General features: G+C 40.1%; 1 protein-coding gene and 1 non-coding gene across 3 annotated transcripts in view; both read right to left on the bottom strand.

The window, feature by feature from the left end:
- CARD9 (caspase recruitment domain family member 9) overlaps window positions 1-25,118 on the bottom strand; it is a 260,551-nt gene that overhangs the window by 194,697 nt on the left and 40,736 nt on the right. The gene's annotated exons all lie outside the window — the stretch shown is intronic.
- Window positions 16,154-16,293, bottom strand: LOC144756962 (small nucleolar RNA SNORA2/SNORA34 family). Its single transcript, XR_013595436.1, has one exon. It is a non-coding gene; the product is annotated as a small nucleolar RNA SNORA2/SNORA34 family (small nucleolar RNA).

Consider the following 25,118-nt stretch of genomic DNA (forward strand, 5'->3'; position numbering starts at 1 on the left):
ACAGACCCTCTGCTGAAGCCCGGAGCAGAGTACCGCGGCAGCTAGTCTGCCGCCATGATTCTAAACATTTTTTATAACATTTATTTCATATTTAAATATTCAGATTGAGTAGAATTGTTTTTAGAGTGTAAGGAGTGAGTTATTTTGTTAAAAATCAATAATGATGTACATTTTGTATATTATACTAGATTAAAAATGTACAAAGAAAAATTATTAATTAGAAAAAATAATATACATTAGTATTGTATATAGTTTTTAAGGGTTGTACATTTTTTAACAAAACATATATTATAGGCACCTACATGAAATTAATGTACATTGGAGTGGGATTTGAAAATTATATGTAATTAGTGTCCAACAAGTACCCCAAATTAATGTTGACTGGTGTGGGAATAGTATTATATATGTAATTAGTGTCCAGCACATACCCCAAATTAATGTAGACTGGAGTGGGAATAGTAATTTATATGTAATTAGTGTCCAGCACCTACCCCAAATTAATGTAGACTGGAGTGGGAATAGTAAATTATATGTAATTAGTGTCCAGCACCTACCCCAAATTAATGTAGACTGGAGTGGGAATAGTAAAATATAGTTAATTAGTGTCTAGCACCTACCCAAAATAATGTAGACTGGAGTGGGAATAGTAACTTATTTGTAATTTGTGTCCAGCACCTACCCCAAATTAATGTAGACTGGAATGGGAATAGTAATTAATATGTAATTAGTGTCCAGCACCTAACCCAAATTAATGTAGACTGGAGTGGGAATAGTAAATTATATTTAATTAGAGTCCAGCACCTACACCAAATTAATGTTGACTGGAGTGGAAATAGTAAATTATAGTTAATTAGTGTCCAGCACCTACCCCAAATTAATGTAAACTGGAGTGGGAATAGTAAATTATGTTTAATTTGTGTCCAGCACCTACTCCAAATTAATGTAGACTGGAGTGGGAATAGTACATTATAGTTAATTAGTGTCCAGCACCTACCCAAATTAATGTAGACTGGAGTGGGAATAGTAAATTATATTTAATTAGTGTCCAGCACCTACCACAAATTAATGTAGACTGGAGTGGGAATAGTAAATAATATTTAATTAGTGTCCAGCACCTACCCCAAATTAATGTTGACTGGAGTGGGAATAGTAAATTATGTTTAATTAGTGTCCAGCACCTACCCCAAATTAATATTGATTGTTGTGGGAATAGTAAATTATAGTTAATTAGTGTCCAGCAACTACCCAAATAATGTAGACTGGAGTGGGAATAGTAAATTATATTTAATTAGTGTCCAGCACCTACCCCAAATTCATGTAGACTGGAGTGGGAATAGTAAAATATAGTTAATTAGTGTCCAGCACCTACCCTAAATAATGTAGACTGGATAGGGAATAGTAATTTATTTGTAATTAGTGTCCAGCACCTACCCTAAATAATGTAGACTGGAGTGGGAATAGTAATTTATTTGTAATTAGTGTCTAGCACCTACCCCAAATTATAGTTAATTAGTGTCCAGCAACTACCCAAATTAATGTAGACTGGAGTGGGAATAGTAAATTATATTTAATTAGTGTCCAGCACCTACCCCAAATTCATGTAGACTGGAGTGGGAATAGTAAAATATGGTTAATTAGTGTCCAACACCTACCCTAAATAATGTAGACTGGAGTGGGAATAGTAATTTATTTGTAATTAGTGTCCAGCACCTACCCCAAATTAATGTAGACTGGAGTGGGAATAGTAAATTATGTTTAATTAGTGTCCAGCACCAACCCCAAATTAATGTTGATTGTTGTGGGAATAGTAAATTATAGTTAATTAGTGTCCAGCACCTACCCAAATTAATGTAGACTGGAGTGGGAATAGTAAATTATATTTAATTATTGTCCAGCACCTACCCAAAATTCATGTAGGCTGGAGTGAGAATAGTAAAATATAGTTAATTAGTGTCCAGCACCTACCCTAAATAATGTAGACTGGAGTGGGAATAGTAATTTATTTGTAATTAGTGTCCAGCACCTACCCCAAATTAATGTAGACTGGAGTAGGAATAGTAAATAATATTTAATTAGTGTCCAGCACCTACCCCAAATTAATGTTGACTGGAGTGGGAATAGTAAGTTATAGTTAATTAGTGTCCAGCACCTACCCAAATTAATGTAGACTGGAGTGGGAATATTAATTTATATGTAATAAGTGTCCAGCACCTACCTCAAATTAATGTAGACTGGAATGGGAATAGTAATTAATATGTAATTAGTGTCCAGCACCTACCACAAATTAATGTAGGCTGGAGTGGGAATCCTAAATTATGTTTAATTAGTGTCCAGCATCTACCTTAAATTAATGTAGACTGGAGTGGGAATAGTAAATTATAGTTAATTAGTGTCCAGCACCTACCCCAAATTAATGTAAATTGGAGTGGGAATAGTAAATTATGTTTAATTTGTGTCCAGCACCTACCCCAAATTAATGTAGACTGGAGTGGGAATAGTACATTATAGTTAATTAGTGTCCAGCACCTACCCAAATTAATGTAGATTGGAGTGGGAATAGTAAATAATATTTAATTAGTGTCCAGCACCGACCCCAAATTAATGTTGACTGGAGTGGGAATAGTAAATTATGTTTAATTAGTGTCCAGCACCAACCCCAAATTAATGTTGATGTTGTGGGAATACTAAATTATAGTTAATTAGTGTCCAGCACCTACCTCAAATTAATGTAGACTGGAGTGGGAATAGTAAATTATATTTAATTAGTGTCCAGCACCTACACCAAATTAATGTTGACTGGAGTGGCAATAGTAAATTATAGTTAATTAGTGTCCAGCACCTACCCCAAAATAATGTAGACTGGAGTGGGAATAGTAAATTATATTTAATTAGTGTCCAGCACCTACCCCAAATTAATGTTGACTGCAGTGGGAATAGTATATTATAGTTAATTAGTGTCCAGCACCTACCCCAAATTAATGTAGACTGGAGTGGGAATAGTAAATTATAGTTAATTAGTATCCAGCACCTACCCCAAATTAATGTAAACTGGAGTGGGAATAGTAAATTATGTTTAATTAGTGTCCAGCACCTACCCCACATTAATGTAGACTGGAGTGGGAATAGTACATTATAGTTAATTAGTGTCCAGCAGCTACCCAAATCAATGTAGACTGGAGTGGGAATAGTAAACTATATTTAATTAGTGTCCTGCACCTACCCCACAATAATGAATTTGAGTGGGAACAGTAAATTAATATAGATTGAAATGTCATTATAAAATTATTTATGTCAAGTAAAATATTAAATACAGTTTGTGTTTTTTTGAAATTTTTTATTTTTTTATTAACATGAGAAATAATAACAATAAACATTAGTATAACTTATATATTTTTTACAGATATATTTATTTATATATTTGTATAATTTGTTTATTTTTCATTTCACATTTCAAAATATTTTGCAAATATTACTTCAAATAAAACATATTTAATAGACATAAGTATTGTTAGAAGTAAATAAAATATACTGTTTGAAAAATAAATGTACAATGTATATATTGAAATACATATTGTTAGTACACAATAGTTTTTTATTAATATTAATATAAATATATTAATATTAATTTTTTAAACAAACATTTTAATTGAAGAAAATATTGTATTACAGATTTATTTATATACTGTTTCTAAAACATTTATTTAACATTTTTATACACCATTTCAAAATTTTTACAATTATAATAATAAATATTATGTATTTTATAATATTTATTTTTATAATTTTACAAATTGTGTACATTTTGGTAAGTAATTTAATACAAATAAAAACAAAACTATTTTTTATAGTATTACTTGGTTTATTTATTTAACTAATAATTTGTTTGCATTTAATAATAATTTTGTAATTTCTATCATTTTCTTTAGTTTTGGGTCCTTTATTTTGTAACCGCTTTAGGTCGTTTTGTGTCATTTTGAGGAAGTTCAGCTCGCGGTTGGGAAACACTTCACGTCTCTGAAGGTAAGGTTTATTTTATATGTTTTAAGTGTGTTTTAAATTAATTTTGAGAGTAGTTTGGTCGTATTTAGTGTTGTTAGAAGTAACTTTGTTGTATTGGCCATTATGATATTTTGTATTTGCGGATGTAGATTTTACGTACTTTCTAGTGTTGTATTGGCTTGTTTGTAGAGTTAGTGTTTCGATGTTTAAAGTTTATTAATTGAAATATTACGTTACTATTACTTTTAGTAGGACTTTATGTGTTATTTTATTTGGGTGGGAATATTTGTTTTATGTATTTCACTTGCAGGAGTTCGTGATGTCGGAAGGAAGCCTTTTTTTTTTTGGGAGAAGTGTTTGTTACTTTTATTAGCTAACGTTTTGTAGACACTTCTTCAAAATTTTCGGTTTTCCTGGAGCGTTTTTTCTATATTTTTACATTTTTCTGGTTTTTTATGGTATTTCGAAAGACCTTCGTGGAATGGATTTATCTATTTTGGGACAGTTGTATTTTTTCATTTTTTTTTGGGTAACTGCTTTTCGAAACTGGATTGTTTTGGTGGAAATGGATTCTACAGCATTTGGAATATCTTTGGTAAGTTTTTTAAATGTTTATAATTGTGGGTGGGTAATGTTTTAATCAATATTGTTTTGTTTTATTTATTTCAAAGATTATTAATGTGTGTATATATATTTAATTATATAATATATATTGCATACATTAATTATTTTCGAGATAAAATATATGAATGTAATTATATTTTATTTGTACATTTTTCTACAGACATTGTTTGTGGCTTATAGTAGTTTAGAGTAGTGTTTTGACTATTATATTGAGATATTCCATGCCTGTTGTGCTAGGGTACAGCTTTACTTGTTGCTCTAGGTATTTGTGCATTTGCTTTGTTTGTTTGGATGTTTTTGGAGTTAGTTCAGTAATGGATTGCTCCATTCTGAATTCCTGATAACTTTGCTCTTTCTGGAGGCATTTAATGAATTTTTCTAATGTTGGTTTAGTTCGGCCTGTTGATTGGAGGAAGGCATTGTGCCAACCTACAACTGCGTTGTTGGTTTTAGATTCTCCATTTAAGGTGCTTCTGTAAACATTCCACCAGGGTATTAGATTTTTGGATTTCTCCTGTGGCCAGATCTATGGAGTCTACCTATCCAAGTGTCCTCAAAGTAGTCTAAGAGAGGACTTAACTTTGCTTCATTTTGTTTGTAAAATTGGCTGTCTATTAAAAGGTTGTAGTGTTCGGCCACATCTGTTTCAGGAACGTAAGCTAGTGCTATCAGTTTTTTTATTTGATATGCAAAAGATGAGCTTGTTGCATATTCTATGCTTAGGGTTGTTTTTTGTAAATGTCTACAAAGACACTGATTAAAATGATAATAGCAGCCTTGGATACAGGTATGGGGGTATATTTTTAAAATAGCTGAGAGCATTGCTTGTTCAAAATCCAGTATTATTTTTTCAGGGAAATAGTCATTTGTTTTTTGTTTGATAATGTTTAATAATTCCATATATGTTGAATTAGTTTTATTTGGAAGCAGTGCATACAGTAGAGGTATGTTACAGTTTTGATATAAGGCATGTATTGTGTAAAGTTGGTAGAAAGGTCTGGGACAGATGTTAAAAGTACCGTCCATCATCCAAAATTGGCATTGTTGGAGTTTTATTAGGTTTATGGCAGTACCAAAGATTATTAGTCTTTTCTCATTGTTTTCATTGTCGTAAATTATAAAAGGTATTTTGTTTAAAGTTATAGTTTGGTCATGATTTATATATATATCACTATATGTTTTAGGAGGTGGAGTGGTAGTAGTAGTTGCTTTTTTGGTACGTGATATTGTTCTTTTGAGAGAAATTATATTAGGCATTTGGGTAGTGGCTGTTTTAGGGATTTGTGGAATTTGTTCTTTTAAAATTAGGCTTGTTGGTTTTTGGGAACCTGTACTAGCTTCTTTAAGGTTTTCTAATGCTGTTCTGACTTCTATTTCTGTTACATTTGGAGGGTGGTTGTGTTCCCTGGTGTAAAGGACAGTTGCTTCTCTAGTTGTTGCTCTTCCATGACATTTGTTGGAGTAATATTTGCAACATTTCCAATTTACTTTCATCCCAAATTGTTTCTCTTGGGTATAAGTGTAACCCATGTAGCAGAGTAATAGTTTCCCTTTTTGACTGGTAACAAATTCAGCTCCTTCTGTCATTTTGTTCTTTTTTAATCTATAAGAAATATATGTTATAGTTATTATAATTATAGTTATATGTATTTTAAGTTGGAATTTTAAATATTTATATTGTGCATGCTTACCTTTGGTTGAAGTTTAGTCTGTGATTTTGATGTTCTTTACTCTTTTCCTTGTGGTCTGTATTTTCTGGTTATTCTTTGCTGGAAAAAATACATTTATTTGTGTTAATTGTTTAGTTATATTTTTTTGGGTTGCTTTTACATGTTTTGCTATAGGTTTAAGCTTTTACTTATTTTAGCTTTTTGAAAAGTGTTTGGATATACTTACTTTGTTAGTTGTATCTTTGTTTGTTGAATTCAGTTCTTTGATATTTGTTAGTAGAGGATGTTGTAGTGGTGCTACAAAATAAAAAGGATATATGCATTAATTATTACAATATGTTAGTAATTTTTACGTTTTTAGCAGTTAGTTTTTGTCACATCATTTTAATTGACTTACTTTTTATTAGTTGCTTGTTATGCTGAGTTTTAATGTTCTTGTAGGTGTAAGGCAATATGTTCAATTTTCAGTTGTGGCCTGTATTTTCTTTGATGTCTTTATATGTAAAAAAAAAATATATATATTCTCAATGTTTAGAAAAATATTTTAGGTTGCAGTTCTGTTTGCTGTTTTAATTTTAATAATTAAATTATTTCATGTCGTTCGAGAAATATATGAACATGCTTACTTTGTTAGTTGTTTCTTAGTTTTCTTCGTTGTTTTTTCTGTTCTTTAGTAGTGAAGTTTTCTGTAGTGGTAGGAGATAATATACAAAACATATGTATGAGTTATTTGTCCTTTTTAGTAATTTTGTAATTTTAGCAGTTACTTTACTTAAGTTACTTTTTGTTACTTACTTTTAATCCTCTGATTGGTAGGTTGAATCTTGGTTTTCTTGTAGGCGTTGTCGAATGTATCCACAGTATTCTCTCCTGTCTTCTACTTTAGTCAGGTAGTTTGTTTGTTGGATGTAATTGTTTATATAGTGTTTTGGAGTTAGTAATTAGTTAGCTATTGGTTAATTTATGTTAGTAGTGTTTTTATTGGTTCGTTTGTATTTTTGAAAAACTGTTTGTGTAATTATTTACCATATAAGGTTAACGCTAATTAATGTTTTTCATACATAACTTTATATAATATGTTTAATAAATAATTTATAAATGTGTAAATCATTTTATTTTAATTGTGAAAATAAATATATTTATAGTTTGTTGTAAAATGTTTATTTTAGTGTTTATAGTATTTTTTTAATGTTTAAAAGTGTTATAGAATATTAATACATTTTTTCGATATTTCTTTAAATACGATTATTGTTGCCGATATTTTTACTCTCGATATTTTTTACGTAGTGTTTATATATTTTAATGATCGATAAATAAATATTGTGATATATATGTAGTCGATATAATTGATATCGATGTTTATGTATTGCGATATTTTATTTCCGATATTTGTGTATGTTTTTAATTAAGTATAGGATGACGATATATTTGATGTCGATATATTTGTGTCGATAATTTTGTACTACGATATTGTGTCTTTCGATATTATGTCATAGATTCACTATAGGCCATACAGTACTATACAATGAAAGGCCCTACCATACCCTATTATGTCAGACCATACCATACCCTAAAATCAGAGGCCATACCATAATATAGAATATACAGTTACAGACCATACTCTACTACAATGATGGGCCGTGCCATACCATACAATATTACACAAGTGCACTAGTGGAGCTCTCTATGTAAGCCTGAGCACTGAAGCCCGTGGGATCCATTTTGGATGTTTCTAGTTTAGCATGAAGGATGAGGAAAGCTCCCCCAGGTGGTGGAAATTTGTTACCGGCATTCCTTTTTGCTTACAGGATACAGATCCAGACAATTAAATGAGGAGGATGGAGACACAGCAACATTTAGAATTTCCATGAGGATTTTCGTTAGCAAGGGACTCCTGATTAGTGCTTTCTGAGCATTAGTATTTAATTTGTCTTGTATTGCCACATAATGTACTCAACCCTGCCACATAATTTGACCCTCCCCTGTTGCATAATTCCAATGGCCCTGGGTATGGTATGTCATGGTGTAGTATAGCATGTCATTGTGTGGTATGTATCGAATGGTCTGTGATATAGAATTGTATGGTATGGAATGGTATGGCCTGTTATTGTTTAGTATGGTATGGTATGGTATGGTATGATATAATATGGTATGGTATGGTACGGCGTGGCACATCATTGTATTTTGTGGTATGGCCTGTCATTGTATAGTATGGATAGTATGGCCTCTTATTGTATATTATGCTATGATATGGCTGTATTTGTATATTATGGTATGGTATGGCCAGTCATGTTATGGCATGTTATTGCTTGCCATTATGTATGGCGTGGTAAGGTGTGGTATGGTCTGTCATTTTATAGTATGGTCTGTCATTTTATAGTATGTTATGTTATGTTATGTTATGTTATGTTAACTCCATTTTTTAAGCGCACAGCTGCCCCAGCTAAGGGCCGTCCCGGCGCTGGTATGACTTGTAATTGTATATTATGGTATAGTATGGTCTGTCATATAGAATGGTATAGGCTCTTAATGGTATGGTATGGCTTATCAATATATGGTATGGATTGCCATTGCTTAAGATGGCATGGTGTGGCATGGTCTGTCATTGTATAGTACGATATGGTATGGTATGTTATGATATGAAATGGTATGGACTGTCATGATATGGTATTGAGTAGCTTGTTTAGGTGATGGTATTGTAGGGCCTGGTATTGTATAATATGGTTGGTACGGCCTATACATGTATAATATTGTATGGTATGGTATGGTATGGCCTGTCATTGTATATTATGGTATGATAGGTAACTGTGTATTATATATTATGGTATGCCTATCATTGTATAGTATTGTATGACCTGTCATGGTATGTTATGGTGTGGCTTATGGTACAGTAAGGTATGATGTATCTTATGGTATGGTATGGTATGGCCTGTCGTATAAAAATGGTATGGTATGGAATGGCATGGTCTGTCTTTGTATTGTATGAAATGGTATGGGGTGGTCTGTCATTGTATAGTATGCTTGGTATGGCCTGCCATGTTATGATATGCGTGTCATTATGTAGTATGGTACAGTATGATGTCTTATGGTGTGGTATGGCCTGTCAGGGTATGGTATGGTATTGTATGGCTGGTCATTTTATAGTATGGTATGGTATGACTTGTAATTGTATATTATGGAATGGTATGCTATGCTATTGTGTGACCTGTCATTGTATAGTATGGGTTGGTATGGTAATATATGGTATTGCACGTCATTGTACAGTATGGCCTGTCATTGTATAGTATGATATGGTATGGTGGTGTCCTGTCATGGTGTGGTCTGTCATGGTAAGGCGTGGTGCGGCTTGTAATTGTATTTTATGGTATGGTATTGTATGGTATGGCCTCGGTATGTTACAATATGACCTGTTGTTGGAGTGTATTGTATGGAATAGTATGGCTTGTTATTGTATTGAATGGTATGGCCACTCATGGTATGGTATGACCGGCCATTGTACAGTATGGTGAGGAATGGTATGATATGACATGGTATGGGATGGTATGGCGTGGTGTGGCCGGTCAAGGTATAGTGTGGTATGGTATGGCCTATATTTGTGTATTACGGTATAGTATGGCCAGTCTTGTATAGTATGGTATGGTATGGTATGGTTTGGCCAGTCATTATATGGGATGGTATGCTATAGTATGGTACATGTGATTGTAATTATATAGCTCCTACTAACGTTGATGAGGCAGAGAAGCACTTTTCACCAAGTAGCACACTTATTCTGATCCCCAAAAGGATAAGCGGTTTATTAGTGTTGGGAAATCTGAGTTCATTTGAGCGATGGGCATGTATGTCTGTTAGTTTCATTGAATAAGATAATGGAGAAATAGAAGAGGGAAGAGTCTAGAAAAAGTTATTTGGGAGACCATAGTAGTAAGAAGAGGTTTAGGATGAGTGAACAGGAAAGATGGCGGAGGGAAGAGTCTCTACAAAGGGATACGGGAGGTCATAGTAGTAAAATGAGGTTTGGGGTGAGTCAAAGGAGGGATACATGAGGGACGAATTTAGAAAGAGTTTTTTGGGAGATAATGGTAGTAAAATGAGGTTTGGGGTGAGCCAGGAGGGAAGAGCCTAGAATGGCTTATTCTGGAGATCATAGTAGTAGAATGAGGTTTGGGATGAGGCAACAAGTTGAGGTAGAGGAAATATTGAGAGAGGTATCGTGTGAGACAGAGTAGTGCATTGGAGAAAGTGAAAGTTTTTTTTTGTACTGTAGGCATAAAGTAATAAATACATAGATACATGACTACATAGAAAGGGTATACATTATAAGGAAGATGATATATTGAGATTTAAAGTTGTATTGTATAAACTTAGACTTTCAAGTGATACTGTACTTGAAGCTAATTTATGTATTTTTTTATAACTCAATTTTTTTATTGTATCTTTTTCTCACAATTTCTATAATGATGCACTTTTCAATAAATAGGTATAATAATATTTACATATGTTACATAAATAAGAGACCCATAAGCATCTAATCAAATAACTTATATAAAAACTATGCAGTGAGCTATAAACATTTTAAGCATAGAATATATATATATATATATATATATATATATATATATATATATATATATATATATATATATGTATTTATTTATTTAACCATAAGTAATATATAAATTTAATAGGTAGACCTACAGAATATCTATATATTTTAACAAACATAGTTATTATACATATTTATTTGTGCAAATAAATACCCGTATCTAGATTCAGATGTTGAATCAAATTATAAAGGTTTACATACATAGGGATTTGCTGTTCATTAGAATTTGAATATTGTGGTAAATGTAGGAAAGAGCCAGTACGGTAAGATATGGTACGGCCTTGTAAAATATGGTCAGGGCCACTGTAATTATGCTGCAGGGGAGGGACAAAATATGTAGCAGGTTTGAGTAAATTAAGTGACAACAAAAGGCAAATTATGCGGCATAAAGTGGCACATTTTGTGATTGTATTACTTCATTATATTCTCATTTTTAAACTTTTTAACACTGACAGGGTATGGGTTGCGTTCCATTAGTACCAGTTTACCACCCAAATATAGCAATAAACAACAGAAAGGTGACTAGTCAACCTTTACAAAGGATCTTCTACTGTGCAGCAACATGTATTGCTTTGTTTTTATTAACTTTTGAACCGTTTGAGCCAAAAACCTTTTTTTTGTTAAAATCTGCAGATAATGCAGCAGATGAATGATTATGTGACAAATGCAGCAAATCTATGTTTATGTGAAAATCTCTGCACCCACAAAATCGCATAATTCCAGTGACCCTGAGTACGGTATGGTAACAGAAAGAGGGGTTAAATACCACAGGAGCAGAGGATGGAAGGGAGGCTTACAAAAGCCGGAAGGACTGACGGTGGAAGGAAGAGAGCAGGAAGAGTCAACATGGATGGATGGATGGAGGGAGAATGGGCTACACGAAGAAATATTATGTCTGCAATACAGGTAAAACAACAAAAGTCAGAACAACTTAAGTGACACACACTCTGAAAATAAAATGTCTTAACAATAGTATAGCATCAGTGGCGGCTCCTCTTCTATGAAGGAGGAGCATCGCCCCACTGACAGCAGCCAAGAAAAGTACAGATAAATAACCTTTTTTATTATTGTTTTATTTTTTCTCTCAGAGCTTAGGCTTGGGGGTGGGTCTAGGGTGATGACAGGCGGGTGGAGGAGTGTTTTGCACCGCTATTCAGTGCGCATGACGGTCTGGTTAGCTGTCTCAGGCCAGTCAAACAGTCATGCGCACTGAAGCTCCCTCCAACCCGAGCTGCATTGCCAGGTTGGAGAGAGCAGGCACAGGCTCCCAGTCTAACTAGGAGCGCTAATTATCGGTGCTCAGGCCAATTCTGGTGCTGCTTTTAGCAGCATGAAAGCAGCGTCAGGATTGGCCACAGTGCACTTTGGGAGCCTGTGCCTGCAGAAGACAGGGGCACAAAGTGGTGAGGCAGGAAAGTGTCCATCCGTCCCCCTGACCCCCGCGAACCCCTCTCCACCTATCCATTCAATCCACACACCGGGCTGCGTAGCATGTTTGAAGGAGTAACAAATACAGATATGGAGAAACTGGTGAAAAGCCACAAGGTGGGAGGGAAGCTGTACAAAGCAACAAGAATAGAGGGAAGGATGGTAGGGGTGAGGAGTCAAAGGCACACAAATGGGAGTCGGAGTTAGAGAGCAGCTGAAGGTAACTCGAATGCAGGAGGGAGAGAGGGCAACACAATGGAAGATCCTGTCTGCAATACAACTAAAACAGCAAATCATGGAAAATAACGCAGAATAAAAAGACAGGAACACATAGGGACATATTTACAAGAAATGATGTATCATTGCGTTAGCGGTCCCACAAAAAGAATCATGATACACTGAACTCTGTTATGATGCGATGGATGCATCATATTTACAATACAGGGCACCATGGCGCAAGGACCCAAGGTGCGTCAGAAATTCTGATGCATTTGTGAGAACTTTGCCGTAACAAATCCACCCCAAAAGTGGTACATCGCTGCAGTTGGCCGCACAACTGATGCAACTTCAGTGATGCATCAAAATCCAGAGTTGCTGTGTTAGTTTTGACTGACGCAAGTAGCCTAATGTGTTAGGATCAATGTGAAAGACTGGAAAATGGTGAAATAGCACCGTTTACAATCTCACATTGGTCCTTGATTTATTTTGAAAGTTTTATATAGCGCGAACAAGATCTTTGCAGATATCAGAGCGCTTTACATAGAAAGGGGGAGCATGAGGGAACATAGTCAAACAGGTAAGTCAGTAATGCTAATAGTACAAATACGTGGGAGCATAGAAAATCACGTAAGTCATTAATACAGTTAAAACAAATAAGCAAAGGGGTCGAACAAGTAGTACAGATCGGTGCAGAGTCTTAAAAGAGTTCAAAATAGTACTTCAAGTGTATTTAGCCATGAGGATAGCTTTTACTTCTTTCTTAAACAGTGTAGTGGAGGAGATAAGCCTCGTTTCAGGGGGGAGTGAGTTCCAGATCCTGGGTGCCATTCCTGAGAAGGAGCGTTTATAAGTTTTTTCCTTCCGGAATCTTCGAGGCTTCAGCAGAAGATTGTTTGTGCCTCTGGTGTATCTAGAGCCGCCAGAAATTGTCAACTTCTGAGTGAGATAGCTTGGTGCGCTCATGTGGACAGCCTTGTGAGTCATGCAGGCGATTTTCAGATGTATTCTGGCTTCGAAAGGCAGCCAGTTCAGGTATTTCAAGTCAGGGGAGATATGTGAGTGTTTTTTTGACCCCGTGATGAGTCTCGCTGCAGCGTTTAGAGAAGCTCTTAGGGGTGCGGTAGTAGTTAGGGGGAGTCCGCAGAGGGCGATGCTGCCATATTCTATTCGAGGGATGACTAGTGCTTGTACTGCAGTTTGGAAGTCATTGGCTGGGAGGAAGGGTTTAAGTTTCCTCAGGGTATTGATTTGGTAGTTCGCTCCCTTAGTTGCCTTGCTGATATGTTGCTGCATGTTGAGATTGGTGTCAAGTGTAATGCCTAAGGATTTTGCTGAGTCTACGATGGTGGGTTGGACATTGAGTGCAGTTAGGTGTTTAAGCCAGATTTGTGTGGTAGAGATCTTAGCGGGAGGTGAGATAAGAAGGAACTCTGTTTTCAGAGCATTGAGTTTGAGATGATTATCGGCAAGCCAGGATTGGGTGCTTCTGATCGTTGAGTTCAGGAGCACTCTCTCTGGGGCAGAGGTCTCCAATCTGTGAGGCACGACCCCCAGGGAGGCCGGAGTCCTGGGAAGGGGGTGGAGTATTCCCCAGCTTCACTTGTCCCTACAATCCAAACGTTTCCTTTCCTTTTGTAGTAAGACAGCCATCCGGGGACAGCTAATTTAGATCGTTATCAGCTGATTGCCTGAATAAAAAAGGTATATGTTCCTATCATCTGCAAGTGTAAAGGATCCTTGGGAGTGGTTCTGGCCTTAGCTGATTAAATCACTCCAAGCTTTGCGATGACAAACATTTGTTTTTTGAGTGTAAGTGCAAAGAGTTATTAATAACTGCGCTGGGAAGCGCTTGCCTTTAATTTGAACTGCATTTACACAACCCTTAGTACCCTTAAAGAGGAGGTGAAGGGAGTTATGTCAAACAAATTGCATTACATACGCTCTGGTATTACTAAAATCTACATTTTGGAAGCAACATTTTATCGTATTTGCACGTTTTGCAGCATTCTTACACTGTGTGTAATGCAAGTATAAAATACTGACTTACATATGCACAGTGCTTTCTGTCACAGGCTGTTACCTCGTAGCACTAAAAATACACATCACTATTCCCCACTGCACCAATCAAGATTTAATTCTGTCTCTCTTTGGTAACACGCAGACCTCTGCAGTGCACTAACGAATAGAGGTTTTATAATGTACTACAGTGCATTTCTCACCGAGTAACAACTTTTTTTATTCTCCCATTTACGCTGCCCATTATTTTATGTAGATACCTGATGGTGAAAGACCTAAAAAAAAAAAAAGCACAGAATATTTTTGGGTTTATTTACGAGAGGCTTGTATCGCCAGAGCATCACTTTATTTTACGCTAGGGTGGTGCAAGCGTCTCAACAATATCTATGAGGCGTGCAAAGTCACCCTGCATGACTTTGCATGCCCTCATAGGTATGGAGTAAGACAGCAGCTAAAGTAACATCAAATAGGTGTTCCATGGGTTTTGCGTAGGGTTCCCATGTAACACCCATGGATTTTGATGCTGCCCCATATTTACAAAATCATGTAAACCGGGGGCAGCTCTAAAAACTGATGCTTCCACAGTGGAAGCATGGCAAGGAGAAAGGTTTTAATTCCTCCTTGTTTTATCCTCTTTCCATGTGTGCTGCATTCTGCAGCTCACTTAGAAAGAGGAAAACGCCTCAGGATTGTTTTAGTGAAGGAAGGTGACCCTCCTGTACAAAAACAATAGTGCCTATGTTGGTGCTAGGCAGCAAACTGTGCACTAACGCAAAGGTAAAGGACAGGAATGCACCGTATTTCATAAATACGGTGCATTCCTGCTCTTTCACATTGGTGTGGGGCAGTGCAGCAAGTATACTTGCACCGCTTCCCTACACCAATTCCTCATAAATGAGGCCCTTTGGTTTTAGCTACACCTTTGATCAGTGTTTTTCCTCAATCGAATGCTTGACATCGATTGTCAAGGTCATCTTCAAGTCCTTGTGCTCTTTGTCCTTCAAACCCTCCTATGTGCCTGCTGGCTACGGAGTTACACTTCGATGTTCCTTCCTTTCAGCGTCAGTCGCTCCCTTATGCTGGTTTTTCTTCCTCAAAGTTTTCCTTGTCACGGGTGAGAGCCAGATCCTTGGATTCCCGTGCTTTATAGGTGCCAGCCATGGCATGCCAGTCACTGCTTCAACCTCGTCTTGAGGGTCTTTAGTACAAAGTTGGAGCAGGCTTTGCAGGTTTTGGCGATGTGGATCCCTCTGTGCAAACTTATGGTAGTTAGGGAAGGACTGGACAGGGTTGTTCGCCAAATCCCCTAGTTGCCTCTCTTCTCTAGATTCTCTTGCCAAGTGGTTTTCTCCTGGTCATTCGGTGATCCTTGGTGTCTTCGGTTGACTTTTTCTGCAAAGTTTTGTAGATTCTTCTGAGTTCCTTCTGTGTGTTTCCAGTCCCAGCAGCAGAAAAAAGAATCAGACCGTGACCAAGACAGACATAAGACAGTTACAGACCCCACCACTAGACGGCAGAATGGATGCACCACGTGTATCCAGAAAAGGATTCATGCCTCAAAACCAACCTCTCTCTGTACAAGGGACTAGGCTCAAACTGTATCTTCCAACTGAATTGGCCGAGCCCCCTCTGGAGGTCCTGGAGCAGCCAACAGACCACAGGAAGAAACATTTATCTTGGCACCTGTTTGAAACCAGAGGCTACCACAAACCAAAGGCCTCGATTCAGTGCCATTAAGCAAGGCTGGAGCAGCTAGCCAAAATAGACAACTATTTCTAATAGCTGCAACCTCAGTGAAGACAACAGACAGGCTGGAAATTGATCTAAATATCCTACATCGCTTGACTTCTGTTGCTCACTACCAGCTTGCCATCATTGATGTAGGGTAAGCAGTATCGCTATCTGTCACTTTACAGTGTACATAGTCTACTTATGTGTATGTGGAGACGTATGTATGTATGTATGAGACGTATGTATGTACGTATGTATGAGACGTATGTGGAGAAGTGTGGCTCAGGGGTTAGAGGCAGCAGACCCGGAAGCTGAGATCGGTCCTGGACCAGGGTTCAATTCCTGGCCTCGGCGGGTCTTGGGCTAAAAATTCCACGGACTCGATAATTCTCGCCCCGGTGCCTCCTCGACTCACGGGTTCACACTCTGCGACTCTGGGCAATAGCTTGCTTAATCTCCACAACGGCCCCTCGTGGGGGGATGCCTGACTTTCACCTTGTGGATACCCTGCTATCTCACAGGGGAATACCAGGAAGGGTTCCCTAAGCAAGCGCTGGGAAACCCACTGCGGGTAGCTGTGCGCTATATAAGCTCAACTACATTTACATTTACATTTACATTTATGTGTAACTGTGACGCGGGGGACCCGGACTCGGGCCCCCCTGGCCTGCCTATTCATGTGTTGCCTATGTTGTTACAGAACACGGACTCGTGGAAATCAACGGACGTTGCCAGCTGTCTACCGGTGTTGGAAAGTGAGGGCCCCTGCACCTTTAAGTGGGCGGCAACGGAGCCTGGACCCGCCCACATCAGCTCAGTAAAACCCTGCCCAGAACCGAGACAGGTGTGTGATACACCTGGAGGAGTAGAGTGGAGACTGGAGTGCGAGGACGGAGTGGAGAGGCGTTGGAACGAGTTCGGAGCGGAGAGGCGTGGGAGCGAGGACGGAGAGGAGTGGTGGAGGATCAAGGACGAAGAGGAGCTGAGGACGAGCCAGGACGGAGAGGAGTGGAGGAAAACCGAGGACGGAGCGGAAGAAGGCAAAAACAACAGCCACAGCGGGAATAGACGAGACCAGGACGGACCGGGAGAGGAGAGCAGTGGAGTCATCCCCACGGAGACGCGAGACAGCAGCGACACGCCAGGAGGCCACCGAGAAAGCGCATCGCCCAGCCACGCTTCCCGGGAAGTGTGGCTCGGACAGGTACGGTCTCATTTCCTGGGCTGGGCGGGACGTAGTTTGGGCAAACCACCTTGACCCTTACGCGGCACAGTTATCTTTAATCCCCGACGTTCCCCTGCACCATCCCTCACGTATAGCGGGGTAGATAACTTGCACGCGTGTCTCCTCACTACCCACCCCTCACCTCTGTTCGGCTAGAACAGCCGAGTAACCCTGGTTCTCTTTTGTTTTCTGCACTCTGGCAACCTTCTCCGGACTCCACGCGACCACGGCGGAAGCCAGGACTACGACTCCCAGCAGACACCGGGAAACGAGGAGGCGGAGCGGAGTACGGGAGGCCGCTGAAGAGGCTGCTAACCCTCTACCCTTCTACCGGGTCCCGGTTGCAAAGCGTAGACTGTATAAAACAATAAAACCTGCACTACCCACAACCCCTTTGTCAGTGGATTTGTTTGACTCCCCGGCTGAAACCCCACAGTAACATAGTGAGTGACTGTGTAATGTGAGTGAATACAAGTATATGGTGTAATGTAATCTTGAAATACATGTATTACATACCTTATGTGTGTACTTACCTGTTGTCCTTTGGAGTACGAAGACCTGGACTTGGGGATCCTTTCTTCCATGGAGAAGTGACAATCCTGGCCTGTCCCTTGCAAACAATACACAGCGTCACATAGCCTCACTGCAGAGGATGATGGAGTCATTGGTGCCATGGTCCCAGGTTGATCAAGGGTTCCTGCCACATGATTGGCCCATGTGTAGACAACTACAACTATTGGGGATGTGAATAACAGAAATCATTCAGGATGGGATGTGACCTCAAATGGTCAGATTCCTGTTTGAAAGCCACCCTGTCAGTCTCTACGCATGTGTGTAGGAGGCATAGGAATTCTGACGCATTGCAGGCTTTGTGAGACGCATTCGACTGTGCGTCAAACAAGGAAAATCTTGTAACTCTCACTGCGTCAGTTGCAATTGAGTTTTTCAGACGGAACGCCCACTCTGCATACATTAATGTATCTGTGATACAGTCAGATCACATGCAGGTAAAACTAACGCACTTGAACAAATGCTTGGCATTGTAACTATGGAGGAAACAGAAAACAATGATTCAACGGGTTTGAGTCTCGGCAATGACGCTGAACATCCTGTGATTCTGGCAAATCACTTAATCTCCCTGTGCCTAACAAAAATGAATGTGTCCTCATGTAATGCAACTGGTGCTATGTAAAGCGCTCTGATACCCGATTCGGGTCAAGTTTGCGCTATATAAAACTCTGTAAAATAAACAGCAGCGCAAGCTCCTTGTATATATCCCCCCAAGTCTTCTAGAATAGCGTGAACAAGACCCTTTTGGGGGCGTTGTACAGCAGTATACGTGTATGTGGTTATGAAACTAAAGACCGGCCAAGATCCCAGTTGGTATTGGTCATAAAAATAATAGAAAGACTGTCAAACATGGAACGTAACAACAAAAAAGTAAACAGGATCAATTAGACTCTCAGAGGTAAGGAAGAAAGAGGTACAGCATCAACGGGGAAGGAAATTGTTCGATTTTAAAAATGTTACTTCTTTTTTAGAGAGTGATGTTGGACCTGGTCTCAGGAGGAAGAGAGTTCCAGATTTTTGGGGCTATCTTCTAAGGTATAGGGCAGTCCATTTTCCCTTTACAACTCAGGTAAGTATGATACCTCAAGAAAGGTGTGCTCCCGCTCACCTGAGTCTGAGGTGTTTGAATATTGATCTTGATCTGAATTGCATACGTGTCCCCGTCCAGGGACATCAACATGATAGTCGTTTTTTTGTTCACATGTGACTTAGGCAACTGCTCTGCACCAGAGCACTGTCCAAGAAGGATGATAGTCAGAGAGCATGAGGACATGTCTGAGCTCTAGGTTAACGGGAACAGTATGGGGTTCTTACCACTGGGTGAGGCGGATTGAGAGGGGAAAGAAGAGCCTAACCAGAAAATGCAGGGAGGAGAATGCAGACGAAAAATCTTAAGGCCCCATCCTCAAAAAACATTGTAAAATTCAAGTCATATGCAAGCGTCAAGAGTAGACAGCCGATTCTGGAGGTGACCTTCATTGTGAGGACAATAACCTTCTCCAGAACAATAGATGCAAAGCAACCATCTATCTGTCTCGTTCAGTGTTGGGCAGTACACAGGTCAGTGTGTTTGGCCTCAAAAATATGGATTCTGTGGATAATCTCACTCCTCCCCTCTGTCCGAACAGAGATCTGAAAACAGAGGGACAGTGGCTGTTGCAGGAGGTTGTGTCCAAGGGAAATGTGGACCCTATGGTCGTCTTTAAAACAGGAGCCCCTCTGCCCAGGGGCAGAGAGGGGTACAGTGCTGGTGAAGCTGGGTGATGCAAGCCAGCGCAAACTGATATCAAAAGCAGCACCCCCAAATGAAAGAATCGACATGGATGGGGTCCGCGATCTTCGCTCATCTCAGTCGAGGGACCCTGAAATAGAGACAGGATTGACAGGGAATTCTCGTCAGAACTTGTCAGAATCTTTCCATTTCAAACATATTTTATTATGTCAGTTTGTGATGCATGAGGCCTACAGTGGGATGCTCTGAGAGGGGGGGGGACACTGGTTTCATGGACCCACCTGATGCACAGCTGTGCCAGGGCCTTCACCTGTGAGCGTGAGAGAGAATGACAACGCCCCTCGCCACCTATGTCTGGAGTGTTTAATTAATAGTTCTTTTAGTGTCTAGTTTCTGTTGTGATGCAGAGGCCTGGTTCTTAATAATAAATAATAAATAAATAAATCAATGTGATTGACAACACCAATCTTTCGAGTTATGCCCTCCACCTCTGAGTTTTTAATATAGCTTGCACACTGGTTGAATCCTTACACCAAGGGCCATGAATCTTAAGGACCTGTACATATTCTATACATTTTCAAATTCTTAGATTAAGACCATTTCCTTTAATAGTAGCTACTTTTCTTGCCACAAAGAACTCTGCCTTCTTGACTCGACTGATATTATTAATGTTGAGGGAGCTTCCTGACACCTGCACAGACACTGCAATTACTAAATTCCTCTGCCACTGCTAATGCTTCATTGGCCACACCCACTTTATAAGCCACAATATGCTACATAATTTTGGAGTTTAAGAAAGAAAGTTCAAACAGATCAAAACTTAGAATGCAAGAAATGGAATGGAATATGTCGCCTGACACATGGCAAATGTTATTCGGTCGGTGTTCACCTGTTGATGGCTGCATCTAGGCACTATAGAGGTGAGAATCTTGTTCAGATAACTCGGGTGCACAGGCCACCAATCAGCAAGCTAAACGTCGACTCTGGCAGCAGCATCGCTTCGTGTGACCACTGGTCCTCCCTCGTTCCTCCACTCAGTTAGGGGCTCCCTTAGCAGAACTGATACAGTAGAGTACCCCTTCACTCGCACTAGTTGCTAGCTCTTAGCTGTGCAAACCCAGGGTGCCCTAGAGGCGCCCCCAGTCACACGTCACTCAGTGCCAGGGTCCTGATGATGTGTGCAGATGTTGTAGGAGTTTTGAAACTGAGCTGCAGTTCCATCCTTTTCAGGATGATGGTGGCATCTTGGGCCACCTCTGGATGCTGACGTCCCTAAGTGAAGAATTGGAGGAAGTGGTCCTTTCTACAGCAGAAAAGAGAACTCGCTCACTACACATTTAAATACTTTCCAGAGTTAGAAACAATGATTCATACTTTGTAATGAAAATCGTTTGTTTCACAACATTATCAGAGTGGAAGTCGTCACAAGTTGGTGCTGATTTACAATAACTCCATACCTGTTGACAAGAGAACCTTCGGGGTTGTAGGCACTTTAGAAATGTAGTCAGTGTCCCTAAGGGTTGGCATAAACAATGTAACCAATTGCACACTGCTTTTCTGCAATCTACCAATCTACTGCAGCTACCACTCCCCACAGATATCTAGAGTAAAGTCTCTCCTGCGGGCTGTCAATAAAGCATCAGTTACTTGTGGGCCCAGATCTAAAAGGGGGAGGGCAGGGATGGGTGGGAGGTACACATATCTCTGGTTACTTAGGCTTCTGGGACATTACTGGCATCAGAGCACCAGGGCATGCTTTCCACAGGATGCTAAGCGCTTGGCCATATCACTTGCCCAGCTAAGCACAAGCCCCACCTTTGGCTGCCTAGGGAGCTGTTCATGTCTTGGGTCCTGTTCTGTTTGCCCAACAAGGAGGTTGATATGCACTGGAGATAATGCTTGGTACACATGGAGAGGAGGTGGTGTAATGGCCACGGGGGACCTTAAAACTGAAGAACCAATTTCGAGGCTCAAGCATCCGGTGATTCTGGGCAAATCATTTAATCGCCTCAGTTGCCTGAAAAAATGTGTCAGTCTGTAATGTAACTGGTGCTCATGTAAAGCGCTCTAATATCTACAATTCGAGTTCGCACTATATAAAACTGCAAAAGAAAAAATACAGGGCCAAAACCTAGCATTGCAAGTAACAGTGCAAAATATTTTATTCGCAAGACAAATTGAAAAGTGTTGCCAAAGTGAGTGAGTCCACATCACTCCTGCCACCTGCCTCACATGTCTCCATTTCTGCTTGGTTACCACTGCCCATGAGTGATCTTTGTCCGCGCTTATGCACATTTGACCCAGCCAACCGCAGCCACGTGACCATGTCTGACCGCTAGGTGCCGGAGGGGTCGATCGGCCAAAACACGCTATGTTTGCCCCCCTGCTGCAGACCCTGCCCCTTGTGTGTGATCCCTGCCGGCCTCCCTGCTGCACGTGGACCGCTTTACTAAGACTACGAGGCAGACACTTACAACTGCATAACAACTGGGAAAAAAAGAATCTAGAGCACCCACCCATTCTCCCCTGCTGCACATGGAATGCATCCCTAAGACCACAAGGCTTTGTCCTCTCACTCCTATTCCTCTGTTAAGTCATTTTACGGCGGTCTACTTCACTTGTTGATGATCTGTAACAACTGCTAATTATGTATCTGTTGGACTTGGACCTTTTTGCAGGGTCATCCCCAAACCTTTTGCTTCTTCCTCCCATTTTTTCCTGACTAGTTGTTGGCTATAGGACTCTAGGCACTAATCCTTGCTAAAGTGCATATGCTCTCTGTGTAAATTGTTATCATGATTGGTTAACCAGGATTGGCATATTTGATTTACTGGTAAGCCCCTAGTGAAGTGCACTGAATGTGCCAGGGCCTGTAAATCAAATGCTACTAGTGGACCTGCAGCACTGATTTCGCCACCCACATGCTGCGTTCAGAGTGATACCTGTATCAGCAAGTAATTGATACACTTATGTAAGAGCCTTATCATGCTCCTTTTGCGTTTCCCCAAATACCAGTATGTAGTTGTAGGACATACAGGTTGCAGTAATTGTAGTTACAAGCTTTTGTGAGAGGTTGAATTATTCGAAATATAACATCCTGAAATATTTCTGCAGCTAATGATACTCCAAAACTCAGGCTTTTGTATCTGAACAAACCAGCATGTAGTGATGTACCTGCAATTCTCTTCCAACTTGAGTTGATGATATCCTTTGTAAAGGTCAAGACAGGAGAAAACGTTGGCACCGTTCAGTTGCGTGATCATGTCCGCTATGTGTGGAACAGGATGTCTTTCTCTTTCAATTGCTTTGTTGGTGGGACGCATATCAACGCGGATGCGCACGCCACCTTCACGGTCCTCTTCTGACACCACCACTATGGGCGTTATCCATGGAGCGCTCAATTATGTCATGCTTCAACAGCGTTTCTGGTTCTTTCTCAACAGCTTATTAAAGAGGGAAATCTTCTCAGGGGTGCCTCCGGGCAACAGGACGAATGTCCTTATTGATGTGAAGTCACGCTTACATTGTTTTGAGCTAGCCCAAGCCGTGAAATAATGAAGGGAACGGACTTACAACCTCAGACTGAGCGTGGAGGTTGTAATTGTTCGATATCAGTTCCATGTCAGCAGCGGTGGCAAAGCTGCGTAGGCAAGCACTGGATGAAGCTCCTTGAAGAACATGAATTGACGGTTGCACTGATACTGCTTTATGTTTCCAAGTTTCTGTGAATGACCCTTGACTCTACAATGGTTTAGAAGTGTCCCACGTGTATACTTTTGTGTTTGATGAGTTGAAGCATGATACAGGAAATAGGTTGTTGAACTTTTCCACTGGCATGACCTAGGGGTCATCCTCGACTCTACGCTCAGCATGACCAACCAAGTCAACGCAGTCTCCTCCTCATTCTTCCACACCCTCCGCAAGCTCCGCAAGATCTACAGATGGATCCCGACAAACACACGGAAAACAGTCACCCACGCCCTCATCAGCAGCCGACTCGACTACGGAAACGCCCTCTACGCCGGAGCCCCGTCCAAACTCATCAGCAGACTCCAACGAATCCAGAACGCCTGCGCACGCCTGGTCCTAGACGTCCCAGGCAGAGACCACATCACCCCTCACCTGAGAGACCTACACTGGCTCCCCGTCGACAAAAGAATCACTTTCAAACTCATGAGCCACGCACACAAAGCACTCCACAAGACCGGCCCAGCCTATCTCAACAGCAGACTCTCCTTCTACGTACCCAACAGGATACTCCGCTCCGCCGACCTTTCCCTGGCCGCCATCCCACGCATCCACAAAACCACCTCCGGGGGCAGATCCTTCTCCCACCGCACCACCAAGACCTGGAACGCCCTCCTCCTCCTCCTACGACAGACCACAGACCTCCCGGCATTCAGAAGACTGCTCAAGACCTGGCTCTTCGACCACTAGCTGCAGCTTCCCCCCCCCCCTCCCCACCCAGTGCCTTGAGACCCTAGCGGGTAAGTAGCATGCTTTACAGATTGATTGATTGATTGATGTTAATTGGCGCACCCCTGTCTATAATGAAGGTTATGGGGTAACCTTTGACCTTTATTGTAATCTTGGGCAATGTCCAAATTAGTTTTGTTGTGTCGTTCATTCTTCCTTGCAAGCAGCCAGACCCACAAATGTCTATTGCTCGATGCCATCATTGCCCATCCATCTCCTTCCCTCACTCTCGATAATGATGTTGATGAGCCGCTTTAGGAGGAACTTGACGAAGTCTGGTTTCTACTTGTCGTAACTGTCTTTTTTTGCTTCAAGGGCGTGGAGAGAAGGCTTCTGGAGCTCTCTTGTGCCCATTTTATCTTCTCGCCATGACGTAGTTCGTTTCTCTTTCGCTTTGCAAACCGTTATGAAGTGGTTCTCCTTACTGCAGCCTTTGCACATTTGGCCTATGGCTGGACATTTGCCTTCATGTGGAAAGAAAACCCAACATCAAAAACACAACCTTTTCTTCTTTGTAGACGGCAACTGACATGCATCTAGTCTGTTTTTGTTCTTACTGTTCATGGCCAACGCTGATTCACTTTTCGCTGTTCCAGCTTCCATGTCAGCAGCTTGTTGTTCTGCTCTTTCTTATGCCCTGGCAGCCATTAGTACTTTCTCTAAGCTGAACGCCTCTCTCAAAATGCGTCTTCGGAAGGAGTCTGAAAGACAGCCATCAAGAACTCGAAGATTTACGTGTTCTTCATCATTGAATTCACTAAACTTAGTGTTTGATAAGCACACCAAATCTTTTAACAAACTCATCAATCGTTTCACCAGTTTGCT

Source organism: Lissotriton helveticus, chromosome 5_1 (assembly GCF_964261635.1).
Source record: "Lissotriton helveticus chromosome 5_1, aLisHel1.1, whole genome shotgun sequence".
Taxonomy (NCBI): domain Eukaryota; kingdom Metazoa; phylum Chordata; class Amphibia; order Caudata; family Salamandridae; genus Lissotriton; species Lissotriton helveticus.